The sequence below is a fragment of the Osmerus eperlanus genome, chromosome 9 (genome assembly GCF_963692335.1).
Source record: "Osmerus eperlanus chromosome 9, fOsmEpe2.1, whole genome shotgun sequence".
In the NCBI taxonomy this organism is placed as follows: domain Eukaryota; kingdom Metazoa; phylum Chordata; class Actinopteri; order Osmeriformes; family Osmeridae; genus Osmerus; species Osmerus eperlanus.
In genome coordinates, this window is record NC_085026.1 from 12,625,991 (window position 1) to 12,632,767 (window position 6,777).

Here is a 6,777-nt window from a genome sequence, read left to right on the forward strand (position 1 = left end):
TGTTGCTTTTGTACTCTCTGGCCATGGACTTGCCTCCGTTTGCAAGTAGTTTGTTCAATTTGAATGTATTTGTATTAACTTTATTGTTTTCCCTGTGTTTTTGTTTCTATGACCTTTTGATTGTAGCGGTTTGGGTCGAAGAATGCATGTGATAAAGCAAATTCCTTATCATTATTAATATTGTCTCTTTAAAGTTCAAAGGCAACTCAAAACCCCTTTCTCCCCAAAGAAACCTGGCCTCCTGTGACACGTCCCTCAATGGCTTCTCCTTACCTTACACGGGGTACATGTACAACAGACGTGGTCGCGCCACCATCGGATGTACACTTGGCCGATGTTGGCTTGCAGCACATTCCTAAACACCTGTCATCACCTGGATGTGTAATCCCCATATGAGGAATCACTCTTCACATCAGAAGTAAACAACAGGTAAGCTATGTATGGCAAACCACTTTTGGGCTTCTGTTTCTTATTCATGTTTGTTTAGGGAAATAAATAGGAAGAAAATACATAATATTTAACCTATTCTATCAAAAATTGAATAATTTATTAAACTGGAGTGTGTGTGAATTCATATTTTTTCTTCTTTGAAATCAAGGGCCCAGTTTACCTTAGTTTTAAATGTGTTCTGTATTAGTGAAGATGTTTCACGAAGGCCACAGCAGTGCAAAGGAGTGACCAGAGAAGTCATGATTGACAGTTCCTTGAAGACTAGCAAAAATTATGACCTGGCATTATAAATAAATTGGTATCTAATGCAAATGTGGATAGATGAAACACATTTGACGTGACGAAAGGTACACTACTTATGCAATACATTGTTTATTTTAAGATACTGAATATTAATACATTTCATTCAGTGTAGGCCGGCCAGTACAGAATGCCAAACAGAATACCAGAAGATTTTTTACAGTCCATATTAATGCATTTTAATGCCTAATCCGGAGTCAAACATATCGTGCATAGAAATTGCATTGAAACATAATGCAGGAAGTAAGAAATCAGTCAAAATAGGCTACGCAATAGCGAGAACGTGGCGTGAGCATGGACGAGGATTCTTCCAAATGTGGATTCTGCCTGATCAGTTGCTGATCCCCCAATCGTGCTTCGGCCTGCAAAACACACAAAAAACATGTTGATAAGACTTTATGATATGGCAGGATAAGCAAGTTCTGCGAACCTGAGTTTGAAAGGATTAAAACGAAAATATCCTACCCCCTCCCTTCACCTTGTGCGGCCTTCGGGTCATTGTGACCCACCGTCGTGTAGCAAAAGGTGGGTCACAATGACCCGAAGGCAGCACAAGGGTTAAGACAATCCTCCAAAACACAAGAATTGAACCTGACTACTGCCGTTAGACAGACAGACAAGTAGCCAGTCCAATCATTGCATTCGGTCTGAATGCCGTCCAATAATTTGTGCAAGTCTGACCTTAATGATTGGTTGTGTTTACTACAGTCCTGCGAGGCCCACAGGTATCGGATTTATTTCATATTTTATCTCATATTTTTCATAGTCATATTCAGCTGTGCCCATGTTAACCCTGAGGACACTTACTTGCAGAGCTTGATCTTGACGCACATTGTTCTCACATCTTCGTCATTGGAAAACAACTTCACCAAGATATCGGAGAATTTCTTACAAATACTGTGACAAATTGATTTTCCATGTTTTATGTGGTCACAGCTTCTCAACAGCTTTTCTTTAATAGTCTGCAGTAAAAAAAATCAGACCATCGTTCGACCAAATGTACAAAAATGGAAGTTAAACTAATGACATACCAATAGAGAACAATATAGTTGGTTTAAATAAACATAGCCAAAGCAATAAATAATACAGAAATTTCATTGATAGCTAGAAGTTGACAGTGCTATGTGGTGCAGTATTTACATACCTCTAAAGTATCAGAGCTATTCAAACGTTTCTTCACTGAATTCAGAATCTTCTTGCATAGCCAGCAAGTTCCAGGAATCATCTCCTTTTCTAGCTGGGAAATGAAAGGTACGAAACAGACAGACATGAGTTTAAAATCCATGCATCTACCTAAAGACCTAGAGGAGGTGCTGGTCCACAGACATCATTTTGACTTGAAGGTAACAAGAGATGCAACCTTTTCTCAAGGGAGCCACCTCCACCTCTAGACATTACCGTGGTGTCTTCTCTGGCTTCTTCACCGGATTCCCACTCTTCTCGAAGGTAGTTCACCTCTCTGCCATGTACAGCCATGACTGTGCAGGATAAGGGGAAAAGCAAAACAAGATCATGGGCAACCAAGTATAGATTATACTTGGATGTATAAGGCTAAATGTGTTTGAAATACAGTTGAAGTCAAATGTGTTCACCTGAGAAAGCCAAGATAAGGCAAATGAGAGAGAGAAGAGATTTCATCTTGATCTGCAGGAAGTTCTGACAAAGTGCTAGGGTGGGTGTTTGTCTGATGAGTCCAGTTTTTATACCCCCTTCACAGACCCCACACATGACTAACAACACCTCCCACGTTGTTTAACACCTGTTAAGTGGGGAAATACCCACATTTATGAAGGGTCACTTTTATTATCAGACAAAATAGACAAAACCAATTTTGGTTTCTTATTCATGCTGCCTTAAGAAGTACAAATAGAGAAAAAACATATGTACATATGTATATGTTTAGCCAATAATATCATATTTATGTCATATTAAACTGATTACTATAAAGCGAGTAGTAAATTCATGTTAGTGAAAGGTAGTCAATGGAGGGTCAAACATTTTTATTAGCAAAATCCGGTAAGACTTTTACATTCAAAATGGTATTGGATGGTTGCATAGGCATTCAATTCAAGCAGAAATATTGCACATTTTTCAAACAAAAAGGAAAGGGTCAATACATTTTATGAAGTGCTCAAGCAAAAATATAGTCCTTAATTAACAGACCAGAAACGGTTGAAATATCCATAAGGTTCAAGAGCTCTGCTGGGCCCTAGGAGGAGGACCTTTGCATAACTTAAATTTGACACAGCAAGAATTTGCGGTGTCTTTGTGTAACAGAAATTGAATCAGCTTGTTCTTGTACTTATTGATGAGTGTCCTGCATATTCTTTTAAAAATTGACTTCTTTTTAGCGCAGTACTGATCCAGTTTCTCTCCGATGTTGGCCTTCACAAACACAAATACATCAAGTGTCAATCAAATCGTCAAACTCACATTTGGCAGGTATTGACTGTGATATTAGTACATTTCAAAGGAATAAAATGTCATGTTCTGATATTACTCAGAATTATGTCCTCTTTATATAACATTTTAGGAATGCAGTGTTTCTGGTATGCTTAAAACTCATCTACTGTAAAGAGTGTAAATGTGTAAGTGCTCATAAGACGCTTATTAATGTTTTTAATTGCATGCCACTTCTCATACTTGTCACATTTTAACCTTTATAATCACTAAAAACCACCACACATAGACATACAGTTGGACAAATAGAAAGGCAATTGGTACAAGGTAGTGATAACCTCTATAGTGACCTACTGTTGCATACTTTGACTGTACAAGAGGGAAGGGTAGAATTTGGTCTGTATTTACCCCGGATAGTGACTTCCCCAGCAGTTTCTTAACACTGTTGATAATTTTCTTACAGACAAAACATACACCTGGAATTTCAGCTCGGTTCTGAGTTTAGAAAAAAAGAGAAAAGGCTTTTAAATATTTTTTTTTACCATAAACCCATTAGGCCTACAACTAATGAGCTTGATATATCTTATAAACAAAATTTCAGCCATATGATGACTCATTCCAGTCTCACCTGTTTTTCAAGGCGGTCACCTCTGTCTGTGAGGTATTCTTCCATAACAGACAGAGAGCCGTTGTCATGCCCTGGTAGATGCTCCTCATCCTGAGACTCCAGAGATCGAGTTACAGCTGTCACAGGAGAATCAGGTCATTTCTAATTACTATGGGAACCAAAAATAACAGTATATCTGTTATGGAACTTTTTAAGTTCCATATGTACATTTAGAAGAGTGTATTCAACAATTTGAATAACTTATCCAAAAGAAAGACTCACTCATGTATTTCCTGTCAGAATACACATGATTTGTGTTGAAGGAGAGAAGGAAAGAGAGAGAGAGGGAATGAGAGTGCTGAGAGTGAGTCACCTGCACAGAGAAGCAGTAGCAGCCCAATACTGGTGAATGGAGTCACAGTCTTCATCCTTTCCACAACCGAGAGCTGACCATCCAACAGTGAGGTCCTGTCAGACATTGGGAGTAGCCTTTATACTGCTGTTAGTGTTAAACGTTAATGCTGAGTTGCTATTTGTTAAACGTGTTACTTCTCCAGCCACAGAGTGCTGACGGTGCCATTGTTTACCCAAAAGAACTATGTGAAACGCTGTGAACATGGGGAGCCCACCAAAGGGGAACTTCTCTGATTGTATCTAAGAAGTTGCAACACATTAATGCAACCTGGTGCAAAATATTTTTTCAGCAGGGGTCCGTAGACCTCACAAGCAACTTAGTGCAGAGTGATACACTGACAATGGCTCACATGATGGTGTGGTACATATCAAAACAACCAATCATTAGCATGCTACATTTCAGCAACAGAATACCAGCACCAACCTGACCTTTGACCTGACAGTTGTGAAGTCATGTTACAGTCTCTCTTCAAACATGGAAAGCACAGGGCTAAAAGAGTATAGTAACATAGAAAATGCATAAAACATCAACCATTCCATAGTTGGATATTACAAGACAAGCCCCTCTTTTGAATTTGAACTCATTTGAGCAGCCAAGGATGTGTTGTATCTGTCAACCCAGCAGCAGTGTTGCAGCACCAGCTTGTGGGCTATATGAGTAAGCACATAGTACTTTCATTACAACTACTATGTTGTATTATTATTATACATCTTATACACCCTTTTGTGATAATGTCAGGTGGCTGAGCGGTTAGGGAATCGGGCTAGTAATCAGAAGGTTGCTGGTTCGATTCCCAGCCGTGCCAAATGACGTTGTGTCCTTGGGCAAGGCACTTCACCCTACTTGCCTCGGGGGAATGTCCCTGTACTTACTGTAAGTCATGTCATGTAAATCATGTTCTGTGCAATTTAAAAACATGTAATCCAGAATAATGCGACAGATAAGATGACAAATGATCAATACTAAAAATTCTGCACAGCCATTGAAAGGGCTAGTTTTGTGTGAACCTGTATTTTGTAAACACAGGGAAATCAAAAGACACACGCACAAACTGGTCATGTCAAAGAGGAAGGTAACATGTCAGCTTGTCAAGACCCGGTGTTCTTCTCCAGAAATGAAAAAGTTTGTTCTGATATCTGGGCTTGTTAATGTCTGTCAAGAAGACAAGCCGAGTCCTCCATGCCCTTAGGGCTAAAAATAGTGTAGTTGTGAAGACACTACAGATCAGGGGGATAACTGACAGTGGCTTATGGAGGAGGCCTGGTGAATCCACAGGATCAGTCGTAACCATGAAGAAGCATCTATGCATGTCCAGCATGGGATTTACCTCATTAAATACTTCAGCTTTGTTATTATTACAATTAGCACCAACTTTTAGAAGCCATTTCATTCAATTGAAAATATAAACACGTAAAGTTGGTTTCATAATCTTTGACAGTTTTGACCATTTGGACAGAGCCTATAAAATATACTTGCTGAACTAAAGTAATTGGGTGACTAGACTGGGATTTGACTGAATCATCAATCAAAACACACTGTCTGCTCTATCTCTTTAGTTTTTCTGTCAATGGCTTCCTTTTCCATCTTTGTCTTCCCACCTGAATGGATCCAACTGTCAAACTGTCATGGTTGATCATCTATCAAATCTGTTAAAGGGGCACTGTTTTTTTCAGTAAATACTTGCCCCTGTCCTTCCAATACACAGCCAGTGAACAGCCAATGTGCTAAATGTAACCCTTGTGATGGATGCTGATGAACCCAGAGGGGTGCTAGTCTGGGCTCCTGCCGTAGCCCTGCAGCAGATGGGAGAGACGGAGAGAGGGAGAGGGGAAGTGATGGAGAAAGAGAGTGAAACACAAAGACAGGGAGAGAGAAAAAGAAAGCAAGAGGGGAAAGGGAAGGCAGACAGTGAAATAGACAGAGAACAGTAGGGGAGTTAGAGACACATAATGTGTCTTTTTTTCTTTATTTAACCAGGAAAATGACTCACTGAAATAAAATACAAAATTATTTTACAGGAGTATCCTGGCCTAGACAGGCATCAACAAACAAACAGAAATAAACACAATATAGGGAAATCAAAACAGAGCATCCATCATCCAGTGCCAATAATACAACAAATACATCTGCAATTGAAAGAGATTCACAATTTACACCTCAAAAACCCAGTGTTTCAAGCTCCTGCATCTTTAGGTCAGATTGAACATCATCCCATGCAGAGGAAGTAGCAATCCCAAAAGCCTTTGTTCCCATCTCTGTCCACAGTGGGAACTGCCAACAAATAGATGTCCTGTGATCGTAAGCAGTACCTTTTTAAACTTTTTTTGTGGATTAGTCACAAAGGTAGGAAAGGTAACACATTGAAAGAACAAGTTTCTTTCTAGTTTCAAATGAAAAACAAGACTTATTTATAAAAACCAGACTCCCTGCCAGGCAGTCAGACCCTCCAGCAGCTTCCTCACCCAGTGAACAGCAGCCTAATGGGCTGGCTCTCAACCCTGCTAGGGCTACAGGGAAACCATTCTCTCCTGGTCTCCCTTCTCTGTTTTATTAGTGAAATGGCCCTGCTCTCAAGTAGTATACGTCTAATGTGTATGCCCTGTAA